We start from the raw sequence: 21678 nt of genomic DNA, 5'->3' as shown, positions 1-21678 counted from the left end.
GTTCGGGCAATTTTCGTGAAATTTGGCACAAAGTTAGTTTGCAGCATGGGGGGTGCACCTCGAAGTGATTTTTCGAAAATTCGATTTTGTTCTTTTTCTATTTCAATTTGAAGAACATTTTCCGGAGAAAAATTATCATAAGATGGACGAGTAAATTACGAAATTTTCATGACGTGGAATGGGAGAGCGAATGAACATAGCCAATTGGCGAGAAATTCATCATCCAATATTTGTAAATATACAGGCGAACCAAATGACCTTTTAATTTTCTACGACGGGCAAAGCCGTGCAGGTACTACTAGTTATTAATAAAAACGTAACGGGACATTATTTATCATATAATTTCGGAATTTTATGTGATCATTCTGATAGTACATAAGAAATTTAATTAGTATGATACAATATAATTAAAGATGTTATTTATGCCTGAAATATTAAGTAACAGAATCAAAAATCATTAAGTTAATCGTTTGTTTCACAACATACAAACCCTCACGCTCCTGATGTATATGGTTATCCATAACCTGCCCATATGTTTGATAATTAAAAATTAATTTTTATCTTGCTGGCTTTTAAGATAGACCTCGTTTCTATTTGGAGCGTCAGCTTACCCTTTTATCCACGAAACATTCCGGAACTTTTGTGTCACACAAAATCCACTTTGGATAACACTAGGGCATTTGTTATATCATGAAGTTATCTGAATATGCTTGGGATATTTTTTAATCACTCAGTATTTCGGAAAGCATGGTAGTTTATTGAAAAAACAATTTCACTAGCATTTCCTTCGTTAATCCAAAATGGTCTTAAGATAAACGTTTTTCCCGCCTTCCATTGTTCTCCTGGTTCATTTTTGAGGAAGAAAAAACATGTAATTCTATTTCTACAGGGCATGTGTGAGCTCGAAATAGTAAGTAAAGCCAAATTTTACAAGTTATATCAAAATATAAATGAATTAGTAGTGTTTTCACGCAAACATCGTGTCCTTATTGAATTTTATTGACCTCTAAAATGTTGAGGCGTAGCCTGTTTATGAGTTATCCACAACGCTAAGAGTTAAAAAAAACTTTAATAATTGACGAGAATTCGATTTAAATCTTTTTTTTTTTTTCAATATCCCAGTTGTTTCAGTTGTGAACTTGATTTTTCCTAATCGCTTGCAGTGAAACTGATATGGATTTATAGAACGTTGCTCCTAATTCACAAACAAAATGCAAAGCATGTTTTAGAAAAAGTTATTAAAGGTTTTGCCGAGTTGCGAACTTCATACGTGATTCAACTTTTGATAAGCGTTTCTAAATCTGGTTATTATGAAACGTTTCATACACGACGTCATTTATGCGTCAATGGAACGTTTAATGCTATGTCGAATGTCAATATTTCCGTAATAATGGAAGAGGGTAATTTATGCAAATATTTCTTGCGAAAAAAATCGTCGCTTTGTGTTTTCATAATACTTGATACAGTTTTGCGTAATAAAAAACTATGAAAAATGCGTGGTAAAGATTTGGCATACTCGCTTCGTAGTTAGCATTCAAATCAGTGCTCCCAGTGGCTTTTGAATAACTTTAGAGATTCAACAAATCTACAATCCAAAAATAAAACATTAGTCAAACAAAAAGCCTTAGCTAAATAAATTAGCCATGGATCCTCTTCAGGCTTATTACTGATTGGAAAGTCAGGAAAAAAAAAGAAAGAAAAAATAGTAATGCTGAAAACTAGTTAATTTCTTGTAAAATGCTCATAGAAAATCTGTACTTATCTTACCCGAAACTGGTGTAACACGACACGCGAGTTTCTTCATACATAACGTACTATCTCACAGTTAACGCGAACTTCTCTCCCACAACACAAGATTTTTTCTGAAAACAAGCGGAGCGGTAAATATCAGCTTCATGATCGGCTACTGAATATTGGATACTTTCATCCCCAAAAAACTACGGAAACCAAAATGTTATCAATAGTGATAAATAAATCTGATGCACCAAGCAAAATCACAACAGAATCGGGTCAGTGCAATTCGCCGAGAGCCAAAGTGGGCCCCTTGTCAGTTTGGACACCAGGCCCTTCCCCCATAAAACTTATTTGACTTATACTGCGACAATTACAAGCCGAGCACTTTGTTTCCGACTAGGCTGACATGAGCTCTCGTTAACCCCGGGCCAGTGGCTCTTTTTTCTTTCACGATTTGCCTGATAAGTAAGCCTGTCAGAACTGATCTGATCATCTGTGAAACACCAATCCCTTAAAAATCACAGTTACAATTATTATTATTGTATAGTATAAAATTGTCGCACTTTATTACTATTACTGTATACTGCATGTACCGTACAGTACTTTAAGTCTCGCTTTCCAACTGATCATAAATTTTGTGCGTTGACAATTACACAACTGTATGATGTTATACAGAACAACACTGCTGTTTTTAATGCGCTATTTATTTATAGCTTTATAAGGTAATGATAATAAGCAGTCAGGAAATGGTTTGCATTAGTTTGGGGGAGGGTTTTTTTAATAAATGTCTCAAATAATTGGGCATGCTTTTCAAAAAAGGCGTATATGTTATTTCACAATGGAAAATTTTCACTTCCGTGAGGGGCTCGTAGAACACATCCCCTTACATATATATATATATATATGTCTGTGTGTGTGTGTGTGTATGTGTGTGTGTGTGTGTGTGTGTAGAGAGAGAGAGAGAGTGAGAAAGAGAGAGAAATGCGTTTGTGTGATACATATGTGTAACACAAAGCTAATAAAATGCCACTGCCCAACAAAAGTTGGTTTATCCCTCATTTCGCCGACTCTAAAATTTCCTCCCCCCTCTAAATATCTCAATAGGTAACATTGAAAGTGAAAAACAGGAACAGGAGGAAGGAAATTTTGTGTCGGCGAAACGGCATTGACATCAACAAAATTATTTCATTTTAGTTTGGATTTCTTGGCTCTGAAATAATGAGCGAGGAAATGTTCTTGCATTTATGATTCGTGGGAGGGAGACAGTACACCTTCCGTCGGAAAGAAAAAAGTTGCTAAAATAAGATCACTGAAGTCCCTTTATTTTCATCTTTTAAATATTGTAATAATGTATTGAATCGAGACTTTGTTAAATTAAAATGTAATAAAATATTTTTATTCCCAATGTTTCTTTATAAAAGCAAAAACAGCGTCAATATTTAAATGCACCTGTAAAAATCTGGTTTGCTGTAAAAATCTGAAATTTATCACATTTTTTTGCCTCATTTATTAAGTTTGATTAAGGAACGAAAGTCGTTTTTTTTTAAACTTTGTTTTTAATTTTCTTTGCTGAAGAGATTTAAGTGCTATTAATATTTTCCTACTTCAGTTTTTTTCCCTTTTTTGTACTTGTTTTATTTAGTCATTGCGAATTATGAGATGGTAAGGAATAAATCATTATTATAATACACTGTGAGCGGTTTAACTTTGACAAGTTCTTGTCACTGTAAATAGATGGCGACACCATGATCGGGTTTCCGGACAAAATATGAAAATTATACTTTCAAAACCAAAAATTTCATGTTGATAAATAAAAAAATAAAAAAAAAAAAAAAACATTACTTTTTTTGCAGACTAATGTTTTTACTCGCATAATATTGCTTTTTTGTTACTTATATCATTGCCCAATGTGGGGGGAATTTTTTGCTTTGTGTTGTCGTTACAAATCTAACTGGAACTGAAATTCTGAAACATGAAATACAGGGAGAAGGAAAGTGCATGAAAACGGTTTTGAAGTTTAAAAAAAAAAAAACACGTGCGTGAAGAATATTTGTTTTAATGCATAATGCAGCATTTTGAATTTCAAAATCATATAAATCATGCATTTAAATCATGCATCAAACTACATTACTATCGATCAACATATCATAAAAATGTAAGAAACTGTCGAAATAAGTGGAAATAAATCGTCTATTGATGAAGAAAAGTCAACCCGCGTTTAAACAAAATTTGTTTTGTCAATGAAAGTTTTAGAATTCGCCGATTTCGGTTGCAAAAATTTTCTTTGAGCATCCCTAGAACCCCTAGTACTTCCCACAAGCCTGATCTGCACATACGTGACACCACATGCGAAAAACCTACAGGTAGGAGAATGTGGAACAAAGTGAAATAGCGGGGCAAAGTGAAATGATGAAATTTTTACTCCGCTTTTAGCGCCACCTACCTAGTAATATTTTAACTATGTAGTAACATATGCAGTCGATTCCAGTCAAGAAAAAATTACCTCTGAAAACCACAGAATGTGATAATACAAGCAATTTTCAAAAATGGATACTCAAACTTTAATATTTTGTTGGAGTCAAAAATTATTTTGATATTATCAAATGATGAAGTTCTTGTTATTAAAATTTTAAATATTAATTGGGACCTTCTAATATTCAGTGCAGTGTTTACGTATTTAGCTAATATTTAGCTTATTCGTATTTTTAATGTTTTTTGCAATTAGTCAACTGCAAGCGGGGCAAAGTGGAATAATTCGTTTCGTTTACTCATTCAATCATTTTCTAAACCATTTAGGTATTCATTTATTAACTACTTTATTCACATTCCTTCATTCAATAATTCACTTATTAATTCATTCTACCGCTTATTTTCTTATTCATTCTATCTTTTATTTCTCATTTATTTTCCCTCATGCATTAATTAATTGATTAGTTAATTTGTTGGTTTATTGTTTCATTATCTTTTCATTTATTAAATTATCCGTTTATTTGCTCATTATTTTGTTAAAAAAAATATCTCAATCGAAAAGAAAATATTTCATTTTTCACTTTGCCCCATGAAAAAAAAAATCCTCTTTTTTTTCTGAAGACACAACTTTACTGCCAAAAATAAAAAATGATGTTTCAACGTTAGTTTTATTACAAAATACAATGCTCTTTCTTTATATACTGTAATTTTCAAAACAAATTTCCAATATGATCATTTTGAAAAAGCTCAGTCATCTTCACTATTTCACTTTGCCCCAAATTCTCTAACTTTTTTATTTCTTTATTTGTTTGCACTCCTTTGATATCCGAATTTCCAATGATTTTAGCTGGTAAAAAACAGACGAGATATATTTACAATTACTGCTCAAATAAAAATAGCAAAAAAAAACCCCTCATCGTTTCTGGATGCCATCTTCCGAACAGATGACACTCAAGGCGAGTCGCCCCTACCGGGTTTGCTCTAGGGAAAAAAAGGAAGGGGAAATTTTCCACCCTGACCAAAATTTTAAGTGGAATTTTTTTATATTGAAGGGGGACTAGTTTTATATTTATACGGCCAAAGCCCGAAATCTTCCAGTTTGCGAATTGGCCAGCCAATTCGCGCTTTAGTCAACTTTGCTGTAAACGCCCGATCTTTTTTTGATTTCGGGTTTCGGCCGTCCAATTCGCGAAGTGGCTTGGGACGATCGGCCAAAGTGGGAAAAAAGAAATCAAGATCAGATTGTTTTACGCAATTTTAGTATTTAAAAACGAGAACTTCTGTGTATTTTGTTAAGTAAAATCGTTTCAGAAGCAAGTTCAAATGTAAGTGACACCTCTGATATTTTTTAAAAAATAAGCTTGGTAATATATAATAAAATATGAAAAAAAATTTCTGATTCAAAAAACTATTTCTGTAAGTTTGGTTTGTACTAAAAAGTATGCAATACGTATATATCTTCATTACAGCACTTTAAAATTGCAGTTAATCTTAATATCGCCATATTTACGTACATTCAAAAAGCAGCCAATAAAATTTAAATTAAAAATTTATAGAGAAGAAATATGCGGTACACATCTTCGTACCGATGGATTTTACTATACCGTCTATATTTCTCCTTCTTTCAAATTTTTACTTAAAATTTTGTTGATTGCTTTAGAATAAACCTAAGCACAACGATATTAGGATTCATTGCATTTTTGTGTGTTGTCAACAAGAAATCATATACTTATTTTATTTCATACTTTTTAATGCGAACCAAGCTTATTGAAATAGTCGTTACAATTTAAAAAAACGTTTTTTATCTTTTGTTTTAAAGTTTTTTCGTTTTGGAATTTACTTGAGGTGAAACTTTTTGAAATTTAAAACATATTTACCTGTTTATTGACTTTCGTTCTAGTATAAACTCGTGCATAAAGAGAGAACAGCTTATGTATACCATTATCTGCTCCAAATATTGAAAGTTGGTATGCTCGAATTTAAGAGCAATTTTGAACAAGTATAGTAAAAAAAAAAAAAATTTTTAAAAGAGCTTTTAAATTGATGACTTGACTTGAATAAAAGAAAGCTCGAAAACCTGTACTGTTTGAAAAGTTTCAAAACCCCAAAACCCGAAAATATATGATTGTTTAAGTTTAGCCTTGAAAATAATTTGTTAAATTTATTAACAAGCTAACTTTATAATTACTATTATTTTTCATTGTTTTTGGCAACATTTACAGAGCGGATTTCGAGTGCTGTTTAGTTTTTTTCGTTGTTTAGAATCTATTTTCTTCATTAAATTCTACAATTTTATTGCGAGTATGCTAAGTCAGATGCAGAAAGAACAAGAGCGTGGAGTGAGAGAAAACGTGCGGGTGAAGTGACACTTCAGGATGTAAAAAAAAAAGATAAGATAAGAATTTCACACTTCAATCATGCGTCTTTATGCCACACAACTTTATTTTCATTCTGACAGTGGCGAAGTTGAAAACTAAATTTTATTCTCTAATTTAATCGAAAGACATTGCAAGTGTTTTATTTGTCTGTCTATAACTCGCGAGTCTCGTCCGAGCCTTCCTTGCAATTCCCATAAACATCTCATTCATAAGTCGACACATTCCTTCTTTTTTTCTTCACTGTCTGGTTCGTTTGCGGGTGCCAAACATGTTCTTATTTTGTATTGAAGAAGCGAAGTTCTTTTTTTTTTTAATAAATGTTTTATTATTTTATTTAAGGATTTAAATCAGCTTTTTGCTCTACCCCATTTATTCATTCACTTTACCTGTTTAGTTGTGAAATTTTTGTTCTGGAACGTATTTTTGTTGAGAATGAGATTCAGTTGTATATTTTCCTGAGACATACTGAAAAGCTGTTAGATATTTTAAAAAAAAAATTCATGTTGGAATCACTGATAGCAAGAAATTGTTGAAATTTAATTTTATTTGACAAAATATATTTGATATCGTTGACATAATAGGTAACAACTCTTTGTTTTTTTCTAAAAGATTTTTTTTTTTTTTCAATTTAATATAAATTGATTTGACCGTCAAAAAAAAAAAAAGATACAGTTCAGAATTTAAAAGCGAAACGAAAGGAGATGGAAACGAAAAGAGAAAGGATAATTTTTTCAAAATTTGATGTGGAAAACAAGAAAATAGGCTTTTTTTAGTTCCTAACAAGTTCCAAATGGACTTTTTTTCTTTTTCTCAATCATTAATTAGAGACGGATTTTCTTCGATAATACGAATTCTCAATACATTTTTTGTAAAATTTTATGCCTTTGCATGTTTAAAATGCTTTGGAAAATAAAACAAAGAGAACTTCAAGTAGAAAAGTAAAACATATTAAGAGCGATAATTTTTCGCAGTTACGAAACCAGACTTGCGCAACAATCCGCAACATCTTTACGTAACTCTTTTGTGGGCAATAAATTGATTTTCAACGATCGGAGAAGACAACATTTAGAAGTACTCCTACTTGGCAATAGATGGCGTTGCATATGCCTTTTGCTTTGGATTCGCCCCAGTGCCACTGATGATGAACGTGGCTGATGCAATATAAGAAGCATATTTCATATACAACCTGTTATTTCTCAAAAGAGAGTCACTTTTCTGATCTCTCAAAGTTGGTTCGAGTTTTTAAGGCGTTTGGTCGCTTAGTTGAAATTTTTTTTCGATCAAAACTTGTTAATTTGTTTCTAAAAACAAATCGTTTTTTTTTTTTTTTTTGCATTGTTTCAAATTTTAGCTGTGCAATCTATTAAAGCAGATTAAGTAAGGAATGATTGCGTGGAGTTTTATTTATTTATTTATTTATTTATTTATTTATTATGTATTTTTTTGAAGAAAACTCGGTACAAAAATGTGCATAAAGTAATCACATATTCATTTTAACTTGATCACTTCAACAGAATACTGGGGAGTTGAAAGTTTTAACTGAAAATACATTTGTAATATTGTTAACGTGTACTTGAACTTCACTCAAACTCAATTTAAAAAATATAATAAAAACGTTGAGAGAAAAAAAAAGTTCTTTTTTCGCTATTAATTTTATTTTTATTTTTTAGAACGAAAGTTTTCATTTATTTCATTGTAAACTTGTGTTTTTAAAACTGTTTGATTTTACTTTCATCGTTGCTTATTTCTGTTTTCTAAAAACAGTGAACTTCGAATAGTTTTCAAAACAGATATTTTTGCCAGTTCAACAACGATTTATATTCTTTTTATAACTTGCTTTAATCCATTTAACTAAAAGGTCACCGAATCGATAACAATGAACTGAACATTTTTCTGTGACTTTTCCTCGTTCTGCAAAACATGTTATTCTTCTGTCGAGCAGATGTTTTCATTTCCTCAAATCAAAATTATGCTCTTTTTTCTTTGACTTTATCTCCATTTAGATACTTTATTTAAGAAATTGGTTATTGATATTGAGTAGTTTTCTTCTTTTTTCTTCTCTGCGTTTCCCTTTTCATTTTCTCTTTCCACCCTAAATAATCGCTTTTAGATATACTATACGCCTTTTCATTATAAAAACGTTCTAGCAATTTAAATATTTCAAATCGGGAGAGGCCCTGGGCAGTTAAGTTTTACAGTACCCTAACCCTTTTTTTTTACAAAATAAACATGGTAATGCAATTTTTACTGATTAGATTAGTACCACTGAGCTAGATTTATTTCAGTCATAAAAAACAGGTGTGCTCAGCTCGGGAGGAGGAGGGTAAGGGGTTAGGGCGCAGAGTGCTCCATTAATTTTTTTTTGGGCGGGGGGGGGGGGGTGTTTCTTTAAAATTAAGGTGAGGTGTCATTCTTGGAAGGGTCTACGTAGCGCTTGGGGGTGCGCCACAGCTCTTGGTTGGGGGGGGGGACACCCCTGAATAACTAAAATTTTTACTTCTGCTAAATGTCATTGTCTCTTGGTTAAATTCAAAGAAATTGTTTTTTTCCGAATAGCTAAAATCTGATTGAAAACCCGCGTTCATCCATTCATTTGTAACATGGGATACAGACAAGTTGATCCAAACATCGTTGATGCAGGGCTGCCCATCTAGGGGGTCATGGCGCAGACTGCGCCATTGAAATTTTTAGGGAGAGGGGGGTGACGGGTATTTTTCTCAATTGGGGAGGGAACTCTTGCTTTGGGGGGGAGGTCTCTACGATATTGAGGGGGGTTCGCCCTTGCCCTTGGAGATGGGGAGTATCATGGGTTGATGGCCATCGGTGGCGCAGTCAGAAACATTTTCTAAGGAGGTGTTTTCAAAATTGAAAGTTGTTTCTTTCTTTCGCATTCATTTATAATGCAAAAATATTCAACAAATTTTAATGAAATAGTTTTTATGGATTAGAAACTATTTATTTATAACACTCGCTTAAATAATTAATTATTTGTGTTGGTAATGACTTGAAAACGAAGAAAGAGGATTAGGATACCATGTTGCGCTTTATTGAGACCATTTTAGCTCTTCTCTTTTTTTTTCCATAGGGTGCGCATCCTGAAATATTACTCGTATTTAAGAATTGGAAAGTAATTGAAAAATTGAGAGTAATTGGAAAATGACTGCTTCCTGATCATAAAAAACAGTAGGATATTTTGTTGAAACTTACCCCGCTTGGAAAAGTAAAAAAAAACTGTTTTCCCCCTTGATCTGTACGGGGGAAATGAATGTGCTTGAAGTCTGGGTCTGGGAGCGTGGTTTAACCCCAAAACCTCTCCCGTGGTTGCGCCACTTGTGGTAAAGAAATGATTCTGAAAATCCCGAATTGAGAAGCTTTCAAAAACTTAATTTCTTTATTTCCCAACTTATGCACAAAATAGTACGATTCCGTTTGTTTACTGAAAATTTTATTTGGACAGAAATTTTTCAATCGATAAAAGCAGCTGTTGCAGACATTTATAAACAACAAAGTTTTTAAATAGAAAAACAGAAAATAAACGAGAGCTAAAATTTGTTCTAAATATAATTTTGTCTCCTAATCATCTTCTTATCGTTGCATATGTTGTGATATTGAAGAAAAACATTCAAAAGTGACATTCGATGCCATATGGAACGCAATTTTGCTCACTTATCTTCTGCTGGAGAAATTGACGTCACAGTCCATAAATAGAACATAAATATGAGAAAGTCGCTCTTTTTTTGGGTAGCAAAGATAATAGAACAGCTTTTTCTTCTCCATTATATGATTGTTTAAATACGCGTACTAGTCGATTTCTTTCAGTTTAACTCTTTTTGCGTTATTTAGGAGGAACAAGAATTATGCAGCAGGTTAGAAAAGAAGTTGGTGTTAATCAGACCTTTCATTTCGAATTTTTTCAGGAGGAGGAGGGCAAAGAGAATCAAAAAATAACAAAATCTGCTCCCCACTTACATGTAAATTAATTAAATATCCAAAGCCAGAGAAGCAATTGACCATCATCTGGTCCCTATAAATGACGGGCCTAGTCAAAATGAAAAAAAAAAAAATAGTGGAAGGAGATTTTTTTTTTATTTTTTTTTAATTATGTCAGAAGTACAGTCGGATTAGCTTATAATGAACAATGGTTTAACGAGAACCTGGATTTAGCGAGGCAATTCGGAAGATTTGGTTGGTAAGAACTTAAGTTTATGAGTCTATAAGAGCCTAACTCGCTTTTAACGAACAAACCTCGGAAAAAGCGAGGAATATTTTTGTCATTCATAAAATTTGAATGGACTTTCAGCTCATTTATCCTTTCTTGGAAAAATTCCTTCAACTTTCCGAAGTCAACCAAAAGTTCATACATCCTTAGAATAAGTAATACCGATAATACCGATTTTTTTTTTTTTTTTTTCAAATTCTTTCTGGAATAGAGAAGCATTTGAATAATTAATATTTGTTGACACCAATATGCTATCACTTCCGAGGTTATGAAAGAATAAATTCAAGAAAATGCAGATGAAAAAAATAATGAAAGCGACGACGCTAACGACAAATGTGGAGAATTTGAAAATGAACCGCCTTCTTTATATCAATGGCTTTTGATATACTGAATTACTTTAAACCTTTTTTCGAAGTCAAGTGTCGATATTTTTCGGGTGCACAAGAAAGATACAATGAGACAATAAGGCAGTACAAAGCAAATTTACCAGAAATAGTAACACTAATAATAGTAAGAGAGTGTGTTTGAACTTTCATGATTTTTTCAAACGCGTTTTTTACGAGCACTCGGTTATAACGAGAAAATAGCGCAGTCTCTTCGCTCTCGTTATAAACAAGTTCGACTGTATCATACTTATTAAAGTACGTCAAAAAATAGCACAGCAGATCTATGCACATTTTTAAAATTTATTTATTTAGCAGAAAACTGCATTTCAAAAATAAATGGGATACAAATTGTATAAAACTTGTGTATCATTCTGAAAAATGTATGAGGTGATAAATGTTAATCGTCTTTTTGAACTTTATCCTTTCTTTGTACGATAACGTTAAGGGGGGTGGGGGATCTTGTTGCTTAAACGTATCCCTTGCGAACAACAGAATTTATACAACTCAAGAATTTGGAAATCCGACGAAATATTCATTTAAAATCTAAAATTTAGTGCTCTTTTTTGCCACAAAGCTCACACAAAGTCAGTTTATATAACTGGTGCGTGGGGGCGAATTAACAATATAATCAACAGTGACACCTGACACCTTATCAAAAGTTTCATAATTTGGATTTAACTATACCAGACCGAAATTTGAGTGATTTTTTTTTTCGCGAATACAATGCTTCATCTACTTCGTACATAACTAGAAGTATAAAATTTCTGGAAATTTTGAAGTAGTGGAAAAAAACGGTTTTTTACCGGTTTTTTTCGGGAAAAATTTGAAAAAATGGAAAATTTGATTTCTTTATGAATAAAATTAGGGTTTCTTAACAGCTCAGTGTTTCCTGGAACATATAAATGGTTAAGCATTAAAAATATATGCTATTCACAAATATTCTTTTTCTGCTTGATAGAAATATACATAAAGGTAAGATTAATTAGAAAAAAAAAACCTTTTTGTTTTATAACTCAGAGCTTTCATGGTCAAACACCAGAAATAAGTCAAGTCATCATTCAACCAATAATATTAGGTAATGTGTGTTTAATCATAACAATGACATTTTCTATTTTAGATTACCATTTGGTACTTGAAATATTAATTGAAATTTCGATTTTCAAGCATGATTGATATTTTTTTTTTTTTTTTGAAAGAGAAATAATACAATGTAACTTTACTGCCTGAAAATGAAAGCTATTGAGTTTTGTTTTTTCCAATCCAAAAGTCCAGATCAAAATTAAATTGGCTTTTCTTAAGCTGAAAAAAAAAACTTAAACTGGAGTTTCAGTTTATTCATACGGCCGTGCTAAGCACAGTAGTAAAAGTACTCATACCAACACTTTTGAACAAAACTGAGTTGTTATAACCAAGTTGTTCTCTGTTTCATACTTTACTTAATAAATAAAATGTTTTAGGGTCATTTGATCAAGAACTGTTTTTTTTTTTTTTGAAAAGTTCTGAAAAAAGGAAAAAAAAAGACATCTGAACCAAATATATGTAAGGGCCAAACTTTAAAACACAATATCTCAGCTTGAGCCCAATTGCAGATTCCACTTTTTTGCTTAGCACGGCCGTATACAAGGTGCGGCAAAAAAAATTTCGGACAAAAATTCTATCAACGAATGGAAGAAAGGTAATTTCATTGCAATGAGTGACTTATTAGAAAATAATTTACAATATATTTCCTAGTTTACGTATTGTTTTTCGGTTTTCTTACAATTTTAAGCAAATTACCTACTATTTTAAGTTGTTTAACCAAGTAAAACGACAGTTAGTTTGCTCTTTGTGCCTCGACAAACAGTATTTGAAACAGTATGCCGTTTCAAGTGGCTTGGAAATGATAGTAGATGTCCGGAAAGTACAAAAACGAACAGTGAACATTTCAGTTAATCGTTAGGTCATCCAAAAGTGAGTTCAATGAAATCCTTGGGTTTCCACGAGAGAAGTCATTTGTAAGATGAGAATTAGTGACCGATAAGTGCGACTAAGAGAAAAAAAAAAAAAACAGCTCAAACAGAAGTTTTACAAGTTCCAAAAAGTTCAGGCATTCGTATGACTCAAAAGATACCAGAAACGTTTGAGACGGGCCGCAAGTCCATGCTGAAAGAAAAAAAAAAAACTTTCACTGGTTTACCGTTCAACCAGCTCATTACCCCCAGAACAATGGGATTTGGTCGGTAGACACTCCAAGCACCTTAGAAAATGTTAAACATCGCCAAAATCCGAAGTCAGGCTTGGTCTGTGATGGAATCAGAACAAGCGACAAAAATATCTCTAGTTTTTTGTGGATGAGGGCCGTAAAATGAATCAAAAAGTGAACCGGAAGAACATTTTAAAAGTTATTGTACTTCTGTGGGCCTAAAAGAACTTCAGCAATGTAGACTGGACATTTCTCTTGAACTCCACACCGATTCATAAGGCAAAAAAGACAAAAGTGGTGTAAGAAGCATTGTTTTTGACATGATATCACCTTTTGAGTGGATGCTCTACTCGCCAGATCTCAATCCAATTTATTACACTGTATGGCCTATTTTAGAGTCAAGGGCCTATCCTAAACTACGCATAAGTTTGAACTCTCTAAACCAATTGCTTATTTATAGGGAATAAGATTGATTAAAGTACTTGCGGCCCTTGAATGAAAATTTCAATAAGCAGTTGCATCTCTGTATTACTGCAAAAGGCTGCCAGTTTGAAACTAAGTAATTTATTGATTGCTAAAGGTTTTCTTATATTATTATTATTTGTGTTTTGTAAATTTATTTATTTTTAATATAAAGTTTCATGGAAAATTGCTTGCCCGGGTTTTTTTTTTTTTTTTTTTTTTGCCGCACCCTGTGCATTTGGTTCGCACAGTCAGCAGAAACGTAGTTTTGTGATTAAAGTTATAACTTAAAAAAAAAGTATGTTCTTCATAAAATTATACTTGTTTGTTTTATGAAGAAGGAAAATAAATTCTTCACTAAGAATATTGGTTTTTTGCAAAAACCAATTAATAATAATATAGTAAATACCATACCAAATTAATACCATAAAAATATTAAGCTTTTTTGCAAAAAGTATTATTAAACGTTTCTTGACCTATATGCAAATTATATTACCATACAACAACTTGCATTAAAGTTAGACCGTATTTTAACATACAACGGGGGGGGGGGGAATAGCATCAGAATTTAACTGTGAGAAATTTCTAATCACTTTTTGCTGAAATTTTCAATTAAAACTTCCTTAAAAGCTGAAAAAATTCATATTTTCAATTTTATCCGGTGTGGAAATAAACCACTTCGAAAAAAAAACGGGGTTTTTTTCCGAAAAAAAGTTTTTTTTCCCGTCTTTTTCGGAAATTTTCCGTCTTTTCCCGACCGTTTTCATCTCTATACATGACAGAAGTAAAAACAGAAACAAAACGTGTTTGGTAGTCCTAAAACAATGTAACCATGTTTAAGAAATTAATAATAATAATAATAATAATAATAACAATTAATAACAATAATGATATTAAAACAACAACAATAATAATAATAGTACCAATGATAACGACAAAATAATAATAATCTAAAAAAATCATTTTGCATAAATAGGGGCAAATGATGCCTTTGAGTTTGTGTACGTGCCCACAAGCACAGCCGAGGAAAATTGTTGAACCGGTTCCCATGTCTATGGGGGAGCCTCTTCCCGTTTCGGTCTTCCTCTGTAAATTTTATTTTCATAGAAAAATTATAAAATGTGCAAAAACAAAAACAAAAACAAAAAAAAAACTATTTGAAAAAAATAAGATACAAACAAAAAAGATAAACACTACTGAAAAAAATGGTTAAAAAATTTTTTTTAAAAAGCATTTAATTCCATCCAATATTTAGTCTTGTATTTTATTTTGCAGCTTTCGCACAGAATAGGGGTAGCTCGAGGTACGTCCCACCAAACGAATATGCCGACGACAACACCCCATCTCAACGATTACCTCGCACGAGGAGCAGTCAAGCCAGCAGACAATCCAGCAGACAACCGAAACAGACCCCAGCGCCAGAACCATTAGATGTGACGGAAGATATTCAAGAATACCAGGTACCTTTAACTCCATATTTAGGGCGAGTTCAGAATGCTGGGAGGGGGGGGGTCAGGGAGCTGACCCCAACTGATTCATGTCATTTTCGGTCAATATCCAAACCTTGCCCCGACCATCTATATCATTTGCGTAGTTGTGATCTCGTAAATCTTTAATTTGATAGCGTGTTTGGTACATAATATATCATTTGCTCTTTTTATACGGAAATTGATTCCTTTTTTTTTTGGTTTAAAATGCATTTTTGAGTTCAGAAATGGCTTAAATTGAATTTCGCAAGTGTTGAATGTTATGATTATTTTTTTAAATATTTTTTCTGAAAGAAAAAGCTAAAAAATGTGATGCGAAACATATTGTAATGAATGTCATGCAAGTAACTCAAAGCAAAGTTTATCTCAATCATAAAATATAATAACATATAACTGGCAGGAAATGTAAATTAATTTTATCAAATGTACGAATTTTTACAACAAACCACATATATAAACTACATGAAAATACCTTAACGCTTTTAAATCTTTTCCATATCAAAAATCAGAAAAAGAAAAGGAAAATAAAAAGAAAAAAAAACAGGGTTAGATACAACTTACCAAATAGCTACTACATAGCAAACGGAGTAAAAATGTATTCACAGCTTCTGATTCTTCAAATAATCGCATTTATAGTAGGGTAGACCTAAGGCCCAGGTAGACTTTATGCACTGCCCTTTTTTCAAAACGAATTATAACTGGAGAGCCAACACTCATAACGGATTGATGCTGCTCCCTAGTAAATATCCTCACAAGTTTTTGAGCACCAGTCGAGCTTCGGTCTAGCATGCAGAAAGAATAATCTGTTTTCAACCAAGTTGAGTAAATTTTGTGTCAAAAGTTTTGAAGCTTATTGTGAATAAAGAATACTTAGTTAAGAAAGAAAAAATATAAAAAAATTAGCAGAATTTTATCCTTTTTTGATAACTGTATTTATATGAACTGAAATGGTATTAAATTTTTTTTCACGTTAAAAATAATTCTGACGGGGCAAGTTTACGCGTTGACGGCGGAGCACCTTTACGCACGTTCTTAAACATAGCTCTGATACTTTTTTCGCTCCAAACTGTCTCAAACCTTTTTATTATTTTCCGGCCATTTAGTTTAGAAAATTACCATTTAATTTTTAATTAAGTTACACATTCGTAACTTATAGCTTACAATCATATAGTGCTGTCTTCATCCCCTTCAACTTTATCTTTATACACTATTTAGTCTGTAATAAATTTGCTTTATTTTAACGATGGTAAGATATTATGTTCAAAACACTAACAGAACCACGTTAGGCTTCAAAATAAATATGCGTAAAAATGCCCCGTGTCCTGGGCAAGTTTACGCAACCGACTTGGACTCAAAAATAATTTTTTAACGGTTAAAGCACAAACTGAGGAACAACTGAATATACCATTTTTGACTCCATTAAATGCTTCATTGAACCGCAATGTCTAAAATTTCCTAAGTTAAAACGTAAAATTAGAAAAATCATTGAAAAAAATCCGCATAAACGTGCCCCGGTCTACCCTATATGTTTGCAATATATTAGAATATGAATTGTTTATTAACACGATAATTCTTTTAACTACACGCATCAAAACTGTGTTCATTGGCATCTTAAAAAAGTTAACATCACTTTTCTGACAATACTGCTAACAATCGCATACTAAACTTTTAATCTTCAAGTCACTTTGGGTGCAATTAAAGCTTGATCACGAAAAGATGGCGGAAGACCTTGAAGCGGAAACATTATTTGTGTCATTTGTAATAAGTATAATCAGCCAGAAAGCGCCGAACAGTAAGACACACGTTCTCACTGATCTCCATTACAAATGATTCAAATGTTGCCTCCGCTTCAAGATCATCCGTCATCTCTGCTTTACCAGCTTTGGTGATTTTTTTCACAATGGTGCCAGTAGTGGCGTCGCAATGGGGGGAGTGAGGGGGGATCCTCCGAGGGTGTCACCCGCCTGAGGTGTGCTCTCCAAAGTTGAATTGTAGTTTTTAGAAAAAATATGAAGTTAAAAAGCATTTTTTAGACTACAAATTTAAAAAATTTCCGAGGTGAAAGCCTCCCGAACCCCTCTTTTCCACCCCACATCATCTAGTGAATACTATGCTCAGAATTAGGCTTATATTGTCAATACCTAGTAGTGACTTCCACTTATACCAAAAACTGAGCCCCATTATCTTTCCTTGTGTTTAAGATACCGTTTGAAATATTAAAGTGGCCATCAATTCCATACACGCCCTTACTTTTTTGACCTCTTCCATCTGACGCCTGCACACATGCGTCTAGGGCAAGTTGTATAAAAAACGTTCATTGTTTTTATTTGTCCATTGTACATTATCCCACTTAAAGTTTCGAAATAACACAAATTATATCCTGAAAATTTTATGAATTTTATGTAAACATAGAATGTTAAAACCTTTTTCTTTTTTTGCTTTTGTACGAGGGGGGGGGGTGACGCCACAAATTAGCACCCCGAGTGACACCCGTGCTAGGTAAGCCACTGGGTGCCAGTCTAGGAAAGTAATTACCCTAAACTGCTCGATCTTCTTGACGACGATATATGGACATGATTCAATCATTTGACATAGACAAATGCATTAGTTTGAGACGTGTTGCGTTTTAATGATTACACCTTCTAACAAGAATGGATAGCGATGACTGTTCTTTTGCTCTACGGACAGTACTTTGTTGGTGTAACTATTAAGACTGCAAGTAGTGCTTGCATAAATTTCTGTTGGCTATAATTTTCAAAGTTGATTCTGTTTTTAGACTATATTCACTTTCTTACTTCATGAAGCAAAAATGTAAAACTCCTATTTCAGTGTCTTCATGGTGGTTATTTCAAATAAATGCTTAAAAAAGATAATTTTTATTTCAGCCACCTGAACATCCACTTAGGTCTGGAACAACAGGCAGAAGAGTTCCCTTAAGAAGCGTTCCTCAAGATTTTCCGGACCCTACATTTTTATCTACAAATGACCGACACCCAGTAATAACCACTGAAACTGAAGAACGTCCGGCCTTGACCACCAGCGCACCTTCAAGAGGACCAGCAGTCAGGAGGCGAAGGCCTAAGAAGAGAAAGAGACCTCAAGCAACAAGTGAAACTGAGCCTGTTCTCAATTCTGGAACATCAGAAGCTCCAATCTCTGATTTATTGAATACGGATGAAAAAAGGCCATTTTCTGGCTATTCTGACACTTCTTCAAGAGATTCATCTTCTCAACGGACACATCCTATTTTCAATCCCCATCTTCGATCCCAGACTGATGATGATATTCTCGGTGCCAATAAAAACAGTCGTACCACTGCTCGTATAAACGAAGCAGAACCTCAATATTTTAGACCTGGTGCATCCCGAAATAGATTACCTACTGAAGACAACGATGCAGGCCAAGTTCAGCGAAATTTTCCTTATCGAAGTATTCCTGGAACTCGATATATCTCTACAGCACCAGATGTCGCCCAACACAACAGAGATACCTATGTGCCTGTTTTGTCTCCAATAAGAACACCCACAAGGGATACTGCTCACCTTAACGATTACTCTGAAGGCCCCACTGAGAACAAGAGCCCAGAACTCTTACCTAATAATCAAAATCATCATTCATCTCAAAATACTAGATCTCCAAATAGATATACCCCGAATACTGATGAAAGCGCTTATATTGCCCCTAAACCATCAGCTAACATTATCCCAGAAGTTGACGAAAAAATTCATCCCGGTAGAATTCATTTACATGCTGAAAATCACAGGGAAAATCAGCCAGAATTTACTGATGAATACAATCAAGCAGGTGCTCAACCGAGTAATAGGCCTTCCTCCCGACTAATACCAACAGAAGACGCTTATAACGATGAAGAACGGGAACTTCCAAAAACGGCAAACAGGCTTCCTAATTCATCTGAAGTGCGTTACGAATCCGTTTATCCTTCAGAAGATGTTGAACGTGTTACAAGAGCTCAAATATCCACTGAATCCCCGACCAGCCACCGAGTTAGACAAACGACATCTTCAAAGCCTCACAGAAATGCCGTTCCATCATACAATAAGGTTAGACATCTTGAATTCACAAAGTCGCGTGAATATGATAATGATGCTGAAACAAATGCCCGACAGCCACCTAGGTACCAACCTCCTCTTCAAAGAGGAAGTTCAAGGTACTCACCTGAAAGTCCAGTTGGTTCTTCTAGATCTACTCCAACGCATCAACCACAGGAAACACCTTCAGATGTCCCCAGAAGAGCTCGAGGACCATCAAGACATCAGACTACACCAGAGGTTCCAGTAAGAGACCGTGGTTCTTCTCGATACCAGCCCGACACTCTCTCGAAAGCACAACCCACAATACCGCCACGCTCTCAACAAACATCAGATCGTTCGCGTGTGGTGAATAACTATGAACGGGGCCCTGTAGAGAGTGGATCAAGACTAAGCTCTAGAAGACAACCCGTTAATCCCGAAGTTTACAGCGATACTGAATATCAACAGCCAAACTTTGAAAACAGCAGAGTGATCCAGAGTGACGCAAGGCCAGCTGGACAGCCCACCCATCCTTCACGGCACCAGGCAAATTCTGATTATCCAGAAGATTTAGGAGGTACCAACACTCTTCGTTCTCGTCCTCAATTCGTACCGAAGGCTGCAGAAGAAGACTACGTCATCAAAGAGGAAAATAACGATTTCAACCCACCGGAAGAATTACCTCCCAGTAACATAAGGGCGAATAGATACAGACCCGATCATCAAACCCTCAGACAGCCAGAAAGAACTCCAGTCCGAGAACAATCGATACAAAGACAACCTGTTCAGCGAGGACAGCGAAACAATGGATATCCTCAATATCAAGCGCCTCAGAATCCTAGGCATGCAAAATCAGAAGTCAGAGACTATCCTCAATATGAGGAACCTCAGAACCCTAGACCACTTCGAAGAGAGCCTGAACCCAGAGACTACCCTCAGTACCAAGAACCTCAAAATCCTCGAAGACCAAGTCCACCCCAAAGTTCTAGAAGTGCTTCGAGACCACGACATCAAGAACCTGAACCCCAAACTAGGCCTCGAGGACGGTCATCAGGTGGTAGTGGGTTCGCCTGCCCCGATTCTTTTGGATTCTTTGCAGATCCGGTACAGTGCGATAAGTATTACGAATGCAGAAATGGAACTGCTGAAGTAAGTCTATGCAGTGATGGACTCGCCTTCAATGAAGTTAGTTCACCAAAGTATCTGCGATGCGACTCGTTGAGAGATGTGGATTGCAGCTCTAGACCACAATTGCGTAAGTCTTCTCTTTTCTATGTTGCTTATTTTTTTTTATAGCAAAATATTTTAACAATTTACTTTGTTCTTTTTTTTTCCTCCAAAAACGAGAAGAATGCTACAATGCAAATTTCCGAGGCGAAGCACATTTTTTTTCCGTTTATTCGTAATATTGCTGACTCTAACACAGCTAAATGTATAACTAAAGACCTGAGAAGTTCGATGATCACGACATTTTTTTCATCTCATCGAATGGGAAAGAAATCGATTTTGAGTCCTCTTTTTCTCTCTACTTTAATGCTAACTCATCACATGGGATGTGAAACATGATCAATTCCTAGTTCCTGGTATGCTTAATATAGTTGGCCTTGACTGCTGAATGAAAGGGTTACAGACAGTGGAAGTATTTTCTAAAGATCGCACTTCTCCAAAAGTACATAAATAATTAAAATAAGTGAAACATTTTCTTATTTGTTCTTTTCCTTCTAATTTCACCCTTGATTTCGATGCAATTAAAAAATGGGCAATTTATCTTATTTAAAGGCCGGGTGCATAGTGTTTATAGCTTGAAGATGTGTACAGAATTTCACTTGTCCGTTGCACTCACAATTATCTTGTGACGATTACCATGACAACCCTCATGATTTTAAAATGAATACACTGCAAATTTCCAGTACACATTGGGAACACGTTTGGAATAATTTGATAGGAAACACTTTTCCTTCCATATACACAAGTTTGGACGAAAAAAAATTTCTAGTTGATTGAATGTACACTAACATGTGTTCCCGAATGTGCTCCGTTAAAAAAAAAAGTACTGAAATGTGCTCCAAGCCTGTTACGAATGTGTCTCGCTAGGGATATTTGTTAAATCTAAACTTGAGAACACATTTGAGACCAGATTAGGCAGTTTGAGAGCAAATTGGGAACACATTTGGGCACACCTGTGAAATCGTCGCTTTTTTTTCTTACAAATATAATTTCAACATCTTCCTTTAACTATCAGTCAATAGAGTCTATCAATATGATACTACTAAGAATTTTGTTGCTATGAATCGATGTCGGCTGGTGACGTGAAGGCCGTCGAAAAGGAT

This window comes from Uloborus diversus, chromosome 9 (assembly GCF_026930045.1).
Source record: "Uloborus diversus isolate 005 chromosome 9, Udiv.v.3.1, whole genome shotgun sequence".
NCBI lineage: Eukaryota > Metazoa > Arthropoda > Arachnida > Araneae > Uloboridae > Uloborus > Uloborus diversus.
This window is presented reverse-complemented; position numbering follows the sequence as displayed.